Raw genomic sequence first — 12,896 nt, 5'->3', positions numbered from 1 at the left:
GGGATTCGACCTGCCAAACTGCCGACCTTCTGATCGACAAGCTCAGCGTCCTAACCCACTGAGCCACCGCGTCCCTCAACATGTTACAGAAAGCCTAATGTGGGCCTTTCACCACTCAGGTTTAAGACTCAATGTTTGTGTGAATGCTGTTTATTAGGAATTGTTCAGTCACTCCTGGTTAAGGAAAATAGGATCCAGAGAGGGTTGGGCAACTATGGCAACTTTAGGAACTGTCGACTTCAACTCACAGGGTGCAAAATTACCATAGTTGCCAACCTCTGGTCTAGAGCATTGCATTAAGTTTAACTATGTTTGGAAACCCCTTATTGACTCTTTTGTGGGGAATAGAAAAAAGGAAGTCATGATATATGGTTTTGAGCAGGGGTCCCCAAACCTTGGGCTGAAGCCCACTATCGTATCAGGCCTTGACCGATTTGGAACTGGGCTACGGAAGCAGTGTGTGAGCACGCTCGAGCGCAGCTCCATTTGTGCGAGTGGCGGGCGTGTGTGCCTTCCACTTGCACGTAACCATTCCCTCTGTATTCCCCAGCCCCACCCCTGGTCTGCAAAACTGGACAGGTGGGGATTGCTGGTTTTGAGGATTAGAAGAAAATAGCAGATTATAGAGAAAACGTAAACAATGCTGTAACCATAGAATAAGAGTTTAACATATTTATACCTATAACGGCAGCAAAAGAAAATTGGAAGTCACTTCTTTACAATCCTTTTTTGTCTTTGATTTCTGAAATTGTGTCACAGCTCTTCCATTTTTTTACTTTGCAACTTAAATATTAGTTGCTGCTGGCTTTTATTCTGTTATATTTTTTTTAAAAATCAGGCAGAGCATGTCAATCACAGTTTAGAACTACAGCAAGGTTTGAATTATCTTATTCTACCTTAATCATGGTCCAGTGTTGTATCAACTAATCACAGATTAATTATTAACTTATGGCTAATAAATAATTAGAGTATTCCTCCACAAAATGTTCAAGGGTAATTTCAAAACAAAGCTTCTCCTGCAATATCGCCTCTGCTGAACCTTGGCAAGCTTTAAGAACTATGACTTATTCAACAAATTATAATTAGCAAGAATCTAGTTTAGCATAACATGTCATGATTCTGTTGCTTTTGCATCAACACATTTCAGTTTCAGGCTTCAACATCTTTTTATAAACCTGTCTTTTTAAATCAGCCCTGTGGGACATCCTGTGACTCCTTTTCCCTATTGAACTGGCATTATCTTTCCCAACCTCAGATAGCTATCTCACTCAAACTTACTGGAGAACATTTGTAGCTCAGGGTTGAAATGAGGGGTCCTTGGTGCTCTCTGAGCTTGGATGTTTTCTTGCAGATTGTTGTGATTCAGGGTCAGCCTGTGGGTTCGGCAGTTGGGTCGGACAACTCAGAGGAGGAGGGGGGTGTTGAAGAGCTTGCTGAGGGGGTTGGAGAGCTTGCTGATGAGAGCCCTCAGCCAGGCCCCTCCTACCTGGTCACGACGGAGACCCAGCTGTGTGAGCCTGACAGCGTGGATGAAGATGACCCACAGCTGGCCCTGTTCAAGGACGCCCGACGCAGGAGGCAGTCAATCAGGAGTAAACAGAGGAAGGCAATGGGGCACCTCGGAAGGAGGCAGAGAGAAGCCACGCCCTGAACTGTATAAAAGGGGAATGCGTGGGAGGGCTGGTTTGCTGAAGGCAACCGCTTGAATAGTTCCTGTTTCATAGCTCCTGTTTCATGGTTGGTGTCTTGTTTTGCTCTGTTTTATGTTAATAAATTTGGCAGGCTTAATTCCAGCCTCTTGCCGTTTGTAAAGGGGTTGTCCCTGCCTTTTCTGCAGGGCCGGTAGCAGGCTGGTACAGAACACAGATGTTTCATTACCCAAGCTAGATAATATCATCAGTATTAGCTGGCACTGATGTTGTTACCTAGTTTGGGTAACAAAATGTTTCAAGAAAACAGGCAAGTTCAGAGAGCACTAAGATCCCCTTCACTCAAACTTGTTTACCTCATTCTTTTAGTGCTGACCATCTCTGGATGGAGCATGAGCTGACTTTTGATAAAACATCAACCAGAGATGGTGACAATTAACTGGAACGCTAGCAAGAATTACTGTAAAGGTCAAGCCCACACAGTGAACTTCGAGGACAGCCAGCCATTGTGAATGGGAGTCTTGAAGGAACGAAACCCAAAAAATAATAATCTATTTTTGCGATTTATTCAACAGTCCATGGTTGACAGAAATGGAAGGTTCTCATGATGTTCATATCCAGGTTTTTTTTGTCTTGGTAATTGGTAATCTTACTGGCTTGCTTACCAAAGCAATGCACTAAGCACATATGTGAAATTTTAGGCAATATCACATCCACTGGATCGTAGTGATAGGAGTACTTGTCTTGTCACCATTAGTGCAAAGCTCTTTTGTTTCACTCTAAACACATCTGGGACTGGGATTTGGACCAGTCGTGGCTCTGAGTGCCTGGCTGAGGAATTCTGGGAGTTGAAGTCCACAAGTCATAAAAGGGCCAAGTTTGAAGACCCCTGGCCTAAAACATAGTCTCTATAAATGTTGTTGAGATGGGATCTGATCAAGAAAGTAGATGATTGAAATATCCTCTATTGGGAAGAGTGAGAAGCAGAAAACATTTAAGGGCTTAAATGCCATCATTACAGGTAGTCCTCAACTTACAACAGTTGGTTCGAAGTTACAACAACAGTGAAAAAAGTGACTTATGACCAGTTTTTATACTTACGATCGAGGCAGCATCCCCATGGTCATGTGATCAAAATTCAGATATTTGGCAACTGACTCATATTTATGGCAGTTGTAGTGTCCCAGGGTCATGTGATCCCCTTTTGTGATCTTCTGACAAGCAAACTCAATGGGGAAGAAAGATTCACTTAACAACCACGTTACTAATTTAATAACTGCAATGATTCACTTAACAACTGCGGCAAGGAAGGTCATAAAATGGGACAAAACTCACTTAACAAATGTCTCACTTAGCAACATAAATTTTGGGCTCAGTTGTGGTCCAAAGTCGAGGACTACCTGTGTAGTCATCCAGCTGTTTTGAAATAAGCAAAATTTGCAACTGGGCATGGAATTCCCTGCCTGTTTTGAATATAGAGAGGTTTTCTGTGAAAGTGCCTGGAAAGACTAAGCAGATAAGTTATACAACCAACTTGACAAGAGGGTGTGTCCCAGCAGAGCACTTTGGACAGCAGAAGAAAAAGTGGAAGAGCAGTTAAACTCAGGAAAACAAAACCTAAATCTTTTTGTCTCAGCATTAAACAATGCAGCCAAATCCTGGACAACACCCCATATTGTTTAGCGTGAATGTCAAACTAACTTTTAAAACAAATGTGCGTGTTTATTATGGAATAAACCAAAGTTGCTCATGTGTATTTCATTTGTTTGCCTCATTCAGATATAAATGTAGAAGATTTGAAGCACTGAGAGCGTATGATTGGCACATTCACAAAATGGGTTTTGTGGTGCGTACTGCATGGCCAATCACAACCTGCAGGCAAAGAGAGAGAGTGTCAGTCAATCAGCCCATCTTTGGGGTTGATAGCTCAAATGAACTGTTAGAAAAATAGACTAAGCTTGAAACTATTAGCTTCTAGAGATGTGCAAATCATTTCAAACACCTTTTTCCTCTAGGTAAAATAAAACCCAATACTAGTACAACCTATTGCATCATTTCAGAAATGCCCAGTCCTCAGAACTAATTCTAGGATCGAAACAGGACAGTTTGTAGTTGGGAATGTTCAATCATGAAACATTTTGCTCTCTACTCTTGAGCTACATGTTCACTTTAATACAGCTACAGTATGTATTTCTGTGTTGGGGTATGTGTGTGTGCAGTGGTTCAGCGATTAAGATGTTGGGCTTGTCAGCTGGAAAACCGGCAGCCCAGGTTTGAGACCCGAGCACCATGTGATCGGATGAGCTCCCATCCTCATCCTAGCTCCTTCCAACTTAACAGTTCGAAGGCATGCAAAGGTAAGTAGATAAATAGGTACCACTTTGTTGGGAAGGTAACAGTGCTCCGTGATGTCATGCTGGCCACATGACCACGGAAATGTTTTCAGATAGTGGTGGCTCAATGGCCTTGAAACAGAGATGTGCACCTCCCTCTATAGTTGGCAACACCTAGTGGGGCGCAGGGACTCCTTTACTTTTACCATTATGTATTTCTGTAAACACTAAGGAAAGTTGGTGATATGGTGTTATTCTTGCTTTTCCCCAACTCAAAACAGAGTAAATGTCACAAACATTGGGTGTTGCATGTTTCTTTGTCTTGCTTTCAAGTATGTAGTGTTTGCTTAAGGCAATTAAAGCATTTTTAAATTCCTCCTTCCTTCTGTGCCTGTAAAGGGTTAGAATTGCAGCACTGATTTTCTTTTTTAAAAAACTTGCTGCTTGTAGACCGGGTATGGGCAACCTGTGGGGTAAAGGCAGACATGGCTCCTGCACCTGTATTGGCCTTACCTCCATCCTGAAATCATGATGCCAACAGGTAGTGAAAAATGGTCAAGTGTGGCTGTACAGTTTGGCCCCATTTGTCTCTATGGTCCTCTGAGGGTTAGGGAAATGTTCTTTGAATCCCCCCAATTGACACATTTGATTGACACATTCAATCAAAAAGAAAGAAAACATTTACTTATTCCAGGATTTCTAAACTGACCTTTATTTGAACTGCTCTTTGCAGCCATAGCTGTTTCTCACCTATTTAATCCATGCAAATACTGTGTGTTTTAACCGAATGCTGGAAAAGGCAAGTCGGGGCCACTAAAACAAAACGATACCAATGAATACATGCCGTAATCATAACTGAATAGTTATTTTAACAGCACACAATTTTAATTTTTTTCATGAGAAAACAAGTCTGTTGTTTTGATTAATGGAATTCCCCAGGACTCAGAGCGCATGGCCAATGGCCAAAAATCTAGGCGCAGTCATCCTTAATGTTTGATAAACAAATGCTTGAGCCAACTTTCTTTATCCAATAGCAAAACATGCAGAGACTGAAACTTATAAACCTGGATGATCTTAGAGCCTGCTAATTCTTCATATTTGAAGGATTTTCCACAGTGAAAAGTTAGTGCAAACACGAAAGTACCTGCTTCCCAATTCCTTTGTTTACTTTTATTTTACAATGCTCAGCTTCCTTTTATGCTGCCTCTGAAACCAGTAGGTTCCTTCCTTGTTTATTGCAACCCTTTGTAAACATGAAGCAAAAAAGACTTTAGATTCTACAATATGATTGCACGCAGATCCTGACCTGATCAACCCTGTGTGTACTTAGTTGCCAGAGTTTCAATTAACCCTTGTGCCTGAAGGGCTGGTCAAACACAATCAATGAGGATTACACTTAACAATATTCCCTAAAACATTTTGTTGGTTTTCCCCTTCCAAGCTGTAGGGAAATATCTGGGCTCTGGGATAAGTCAACCATTGTCACTGGAAGAGTGACTGACGCCGAATGATTAAAACATGTCTCTTAAAGTTCAGACCCATGTGCCTGGCCAGGATTAATTTGTAAGCTGCCTAGGTTCATAGCTTTTCCTTCTAAAATGCCACCCTTCCATCCTTGACTAAGTAGAAGACAACACTGGCATAAAATGTGCTACCCCCACACTAATTGTCCCGCAGGTTGTTTTTCTAAAAGGCAACTGGACTTTATTGGTTTTTGAAAATGTTTTGCTTCTCATCCAAGAAGCTTCTTCAATTCAGAAGCGAACAAAAAAACCAAGGAAGTCCAAATGCCTTTTGGGAAAAGCACCTTTGGGACACCCATGACCTGGAGGACTGAGAATATCCATGGACATCTCTCACCGATTGTTACTCCATTTCTATTTGGTCTCTTCTGAGTCACTGCTGATTGGCCTCTAGAATGACACAGATATAGCTAAGGTGATGGTTTTTCCCCCCCTATGACTTGGGTGCCATCCCCCCCCTCAGTATGTCACCAGCCAGTGGGAAAAAACATCACCAGTTAGGGCACTGTAGCAGAAATGGAGAGAACATTAGTCAGAAATGCTCTCTAATTATGCAGCACTCTAATTATGTGTTAAATCTGCACACTGCTGTGCCATTCTAGATCATCTTACAACATAAATTGGAGAAAAACATCCACCATAAAGAATAACCCACCCCCAAACAACATTTTAACGTGGTAAATTTAACAACACATCAAAATAAGATCAAGAACAACACCCAACAAATGCCAATGGTGAACAACAATTTCCCAAAGCCCTCCGGAAAAGTTCAGTAGTTGCTCGTTTCAGGAAAACCATCACTGAGGAGCCAATCTCAAGAGGACACTGTTCTTTTATAGGATTTATGTGTGTTTCATAAGTTTAATGCGATCTTAGCAAACAGCGCCAGTCAACTTAGGATGCTACATTTTGGACTAACAATCTCGGGGCTAGCACAGAAGTACAGTCAGAAGACAAATCCCATCTAATTTGGATTCATCCTTAGCCTTTTCATCTCAACCAGATTCTAGAAGTCTCTAGGCAACAGGACAAGATGTCAGTAGCATTTCTTAGCATGGCCTGATGTGGCAATTATAAAGCTGAGTATTATCAGCATGTGAATAATATTGCACCCTAACGCTGGGGTAAAGGGTGGGGGTGGGAGACAAAATCGAACCCTGTGGCACCTCACAAGAGAGACTACTGCATCTCCCTTTTCACCTACCCCCCATGGATTCCCTGGGGGAGGGGGTAACCCTCTCAATTTCCATAGATAGTGCAAAAGAAGATCATGATTGATGGTAGCGAAAGCCACCAAGAATTCTAAAGGGACCAAGAGGGGTGCATTACTCCCATCAGCACATAACAGTGATTCTAGGTCAGTGATGGCGAACCTTTTAGAGACCGAGTGCCCAAACTGCAACCCAAAACCCACTTATGTATCGTCGGGTGCCGGGTGGGCCTGGCCCATTGGATGGGTGTGGCGCATTGGGTGGGTGTGGCTGCGGTGGTAACGGCAGACTGGGTGGGACTAAAAAGTTCAATCAATCAATTTTAACTTTGCGAGATCTTTTTTTCCCCCGCGAGAAGTTGAAATTGATTGATTGATTGAACCTCTTTTTTTGCAAATGGTGGCGGAGGCCTAAAGCGAAAAGGTTTTATAAAACCCAGGTGAAGGCCTAGGAGTGGGGCAGTGGCATGTGTGCCCACAGAGAGGGCTCTGCGTGCCACCTGCGGCACGCATGCCATAGGTTCGCCACCACGGTTCTGGGTGAACCTTTCCTGCTTAGTAGCACAGGTCAAAGTGCCACAGAAGACACAAGAGCAGGACAATCTTCTTGTACTGAATAACTGAATAATTTAAGGTGCTGGTTCTTACCTATAAAGCCCTACATGGCTTAGGTCCGGGATATTTGCAGGACCGTCTGGCTGCCAGGAACGACTGCCCATCGCCCTGTGCACTCACACAGGGAGGCCCTCCTCAGGGTGCCGCCAGACAATGTCGACTGGCGACCCCCAGGGGGAGGGCCTTCTCTGTGGGGGCACCTGCCCCTTGGAATCAACTCCCCTTGGAGCTCCGGATGGCCCCGGATCTCCGTTCCTTTCATCACGACCTTAAAACATGGCTTTTTCAACAGGCCGACCTGGACTGATGGAAGGGAGGTTTTCTTAATTTTGTTTTATTGTGTTTTTAATTGGACTATTTATGGGATAATTTGATTTAATACCTTTTAATGTTTGTATTTTGTGTTTTATTGTTGTTAGCCACCCTGAGTCCTTTGGGAGATAGGGCGGCGTACAAATCCCATAAATAGATAGATAGATAGATAGATAGATAGATAGATAGATAGATAGATAGATAGATAGATAAATTGGCACCTAGCAAGAGATCAAATTCTATATGCTATTATCTATCGAAGGCTTCGTTCTCCCTCTCTGAGAGGGATGGGCGGTTTAAAAACATGAAATATGGATAAGATAGATCAAGAAATTATCATTACTTTTCCAAAAGTTACATCAGAAGAGATACGATGGCAATAAAGCCATTGGAATTCTGAGTAACAGCCTTTGCCATTCTGAACCTCTTAGCGTTATGTTGCAACCCCAGTTTGTGCTGACTCAGTGAATATTATCAGCATGAAAGTCTAAATCAAAACAAATGCATCATCTGCAAACAGATGTTTCCTAACTCTTCCCTTTCTTTATAAACTTGCTGGAGAAGACTCATGTTTGGAATGGAATAGCGGTGCTGGAAAGAGGGCGGTTAATTTTTTTCCAAATTGTACTGTTTTTCTGATTAAAACTTTTTTTGCTCCCTGTTGCCAATTCCCGAGAATAATAATGAAAAAAAAATGCTACACAGAGATGTGCCCTCCAATTTTCTGCATAGCTTCTCTCTCTGAAAAAAAAATCTTCCTTCCTTTTTAACTTCATAAGATTTTTCAGGGTTTTTTTTGGGGGGGGGGAAGGGAAGAGATCGTTTCTTGTTTTCAAACTTAGTACATGATTGCAACGTGGCAAGAGTTGTGCTGATGTGGTTCACCTGCCTCCAACACACTTCCCCTTTGTCCTCCTTGACCTCAGTCCCATCAGAGGAGATTCCCATGAGGTTGGCTTAAAATGTGAGAACTTTGGACAACTGCAGATGTCAGCAGAAAGAGCTGATAAACCATGGAGATTCACAACACCTCCTGTGTTTACTTCACAAAGAGTTAAAGGCAATTGTTGCATGTCAAAAACCCAAGAGAAGCTCACTGAAATATTTTTTTTCCTTTGAAAAATAATTGGGGGAAAAAAAGTTCCTTTTGCATCAACCTGAGGAACAACAGTTGAAAGATTACAGGAGGAAACTTTGGCACTACACAAGTACCACACAACATTTAATAAAATTTTGTGAATGGCTTTTTTCTAACAGTCATTTGGGAAGATGCAGGGAAATAACAGAGAAAGGGGATAACGTTCCACTGTTTTTCTAATATCATCGATATTATGTGTCAAAACTGAACAGGAATACATTTTGTGGCTGTGAAAGGCGTGTAAACAAACTTTGCAATCTGAAACGTTTATTTCCACCGGTTATCAGCTTGCCTTGAACTCTTTTAAAGATTGCTTCTTGTGAAAAACAAGCTTATTGAAGTTGTGGTCAATGCTGAATTTCCTAAACAAACACATTTTAATTTTAGAACTGAAGACTTTGCATTAAAGAGCTTTCCTAGTTTACAGAAAAACAGCTTTAGGGAATCAGCAGTTGTTTCCAACTACGCCACCTACTGGCAAAAGAAAGGAACTTTGTAACAGCTAAATATTTCAAAATACTGGTAGTCCTCGGCTTACAACAGTTCATTTTAGTTCAAAGTTATAACAGCACTGAAAAAAGCGACTTATGACCATTTCTCACACTTACGACCTTTGTAGCATCCCCATGATCATGTGATTAAAATTCAGATGCTTGGCAACTGGTTCACATTTATGATAATTGCAGCGTCCCAGGTTCGTGTGATCCCCCTTCTAACAAGCAAAGTCAATGGAGAAGCCAGATTCACTTAACAACCAGGCTACTAACTATCAGTGGCAGGGATTCACTTAACAACTGTATCGCAAAATGGGGCAGAACTCATTTAACAAAGGTTTCATTTAACAACAGAAATGTTGGGCTCAGTTGTGGTCATAAATGGAGGACTACCTGTACTTTGTACTGTAGCATAATTGTCCAACCTTAATACCCTCTAGCAGTGTTGGACTACCATCCATGGTGTCTGCTGGTTATACTGGTTGTGGATAAAGGGAATAATACTGCAGTGTGCCTATAAGTATGATGTCTCCCTTGAACGATTCCCCAGATACTTCCTCAGATGTCAGCTCAGGGGAGGATGAGCCAATTCCTGGTACATCAGGAACTGAGTTGATTGATGGCTCTGAACTGCCCGTCTGGAAAGGATTTGGCTGAGGCTCCAGCTGGGGAAAGCTTGCAGCAGCATACGGCCAGCAACGAGGAGGAAGAACTGCCTTCTGCACTTGATCCAAGAACATATAGGGCAGAGAAAAGGCAGGAGCAGAGAAGGTCAGCCAGACTACTCCAGAGGAGAGGGCCACAACTATCTTGATGGGCTGCACCAGAAGCTGGCTATTTATCACAGCAGACAGATGGAGGCATTGCTGGAACAATGTGTTTGTTTTCTAGCTGTGTGTTTGGTCATTGTGATTCCTGCTTCACTCTCGATTGACCCTATATTTGGAATTGAATCATGCCTTGGAGACTGAATTTTCTTGCCTCGTGATCTCTCTTGTGTGTGAATTTAAGTTTTGCCTGGTGGGTTTAAGTTTGTATGGTGGAGTTATTTTGTTTGAGCAACTTTCAAATGTCTTGCGGACTTTGCTCTGTGGACTAACTAATTGGGCCATTGCTCTGTGGACTAACCTTGGTCTGCTTGTGGCTGGACTTGTTTGGGACAGTTCTGGATTTTGAGGAAGGGAATTGCTGGGGAATATTAATAAACTCACTAAACCACAGTTATGTGTATGTGTGAGTGGGGCAAAACTGTTAAGACTGGGTTTGCATATCATGCTAAACTATTGTTTATTTAAACATTATTTATTAAATGAAAGTTAAATACTTTTACCATTTTGCCAAGCCATAAATCATAGTTTACAAGAAACAATTGCTGGTTTCACACAACATACCAAGGAAAACCCCAACAAACAGTTACATATGTTAATGTTGTATGAACTCAGTGTTATCCTGAATTAGGAATTAATAGAAAGCAAAATCTGTAGGGAGGGAATACTTTTATTTATTTAGCCAGCCAATTGATATCCTTTCTTTGCACTCATAAAATGCTTGATTTACCCAGATTTATGCAATAGCTGCTAATTATGGTAAGGAGCAGGAGTATAAATGATGCAGAACAACAGACATTAATAAGTGACTTATGAAGAATATCCATTCTTGCACAGATAAGCTGATTCGCATATATAGGTCGGCTACAATCATACATTAAATCATGAACAATTTGACTGGTTATAGTTTAGCAGTTTGTATCAACCCAGCCATTTGTGATTTTATATAAAAATTGTGGCTAAGTGCAAAACTTTGTATGAGTCAGATTTTTGGCCTTGACCCTCAAGTCACAAGAACCACAAGTGGACTTCTGAGTGTCTCAGGTATTTCAGTCTCTCTAGCTTCTTTTTAAGGCTACATTAATAACTCTGTTTTGAATAACAAGTTCCCTTTACCATTGAGCACTCAGTCAAACATAGGAACTGGAGCCTCTGTCACTAAGTAATGTGGTTATTAAGGGAGTCACACTCCATTTTACATTTTTTTTTTGCGATAAGTGAATCAAATGGTTTTTAGGTAAATCTGGCTATTCCTATTGACGTTGCTTGTCAGAAGCCCCATGGGATCACATAATCCTGGTTCACTATAACCATTGTAATTACATGCCAGTTGTCAAGACTTGAATTAAGATCAAAGTAAGTCAAGAGCCATGGTGGTGCAGTGGTTAGAATGCAGTACTACAGGCTACTTCTGCTGACTGCCGGTTGCTAGCAGTTCGATTCTCACTGGCTCAAGGTTGACTCAACCATCCATCCTTCCGAGGACCCAGATTGTAGGGGGAATAGGCTGACTCTGTAAACCGCTTAGAGAGGGCTGTAAAGCACTGTGAAGCGGTATGTAAGTCTAAATGCTATTGCTATTTTTCAGCATCATTGTAATTTCAAGCAGTCATTAAATGAGTAGTCTTAAGGCAAGGATTACCTGCCCTGGAAACCAAAGGATCACTGACTTAGGCCAGAGCAGAAGCATCATTAGGTAATCAGTTAGTAAGCATGAACCTATAATACAGGCCTCTTCCAAGCAAGGGATTCCATATTAATGCATATAATTTCATGATTTCTATTTCAATTTGGAAATTAGGTTACGAACCATTCTCTGGTTTCATCAGGCAATGCTTTGCTCCTCGCCTCTCCTCTTTTTTGGGGGAAGGGAAAGGATTAATGTAATTTATATTTTGCCATAAGACTAATTGCTTAGAGAATATCTGATTGGCCATTGGCTAGCTTTCTTCTGAGTAAGTATGCCTAGATTGTTCAGCCAAAGAACCAATCACTTGTCGCCTAAAAAAAAAGCGATGGACCAAGGTATTTGCTTCTGCAACTGACTATGGATACCATATAAGGCCCTTATTACACAGGACTGAGAATAGCGCCCACTTTGTTTGCAGTATCTTTGTACAGCAACACAAAAGTTTGAAAAACCTGCACAAAGACCAAAGACAACTCTTGGATCAATAGAAAGGACCAATAGAAAGGAAGGTATACACAACATCTGCAGCTTCTAGGAGGGCTGCCAAATCCTATAAGGAGCAAACTGCTTGCATTAGTCTTGACATAAAAAAATGATTTGCAGACAACTGACACAGCCCATTTCCCTCAGTGCATTGACCCCCTGGAGTCTTCAACATGGTGCTTGCAGAGACCTTTCTTGACACTGTCCAGTTCGCAGCCACCCTGATAGTTTTTTAAAAAATCATATTAGTGTTTCTCAATCTTGGCAACTTTAAGATGTGTGAACTTCAGCTCCCAGAATTCTCCAATCAGCCATATTCTCAGGGCTCTGGAAGAATGAGTACCAAGGCCCCACTCCTGTCCCACTGAAAATTGAAAAGCTACTTGTCGTCAGTCTTCAAGACCCTTAGTGCCATCAATGATGAATAGCCCACACAACCATCTACAGTGTTGTGGTCCATTCTGGTTATCATCAGAGGCCAGAGGTCACCATGACTCTGAACTCTAGTGCTCGTGGCCTAGACTGCATTCCTGCCTCAGACCTACTGACCTGGCACCAACCCGTTAGTGACTTACTTCAAATTGCTGCTAGTGGTTAGAAATCCATCTGAGTAGCTAATCTG

The sequence above is a fragment of the Vipera berus genome, assembly GCF_964194415.1.
Source record: "Vipera berus genome assembly, chromosome: 5".
Taxonomy (NCBI): domain Eukaryota; kingdom Metazoa; phylum Chordata; class Lepidosauria; order Squamata; family Viperidae; genus Vipera; species Vipera berus.
This window is presented reverse-complemented; position numbering follows the sequence as displayed.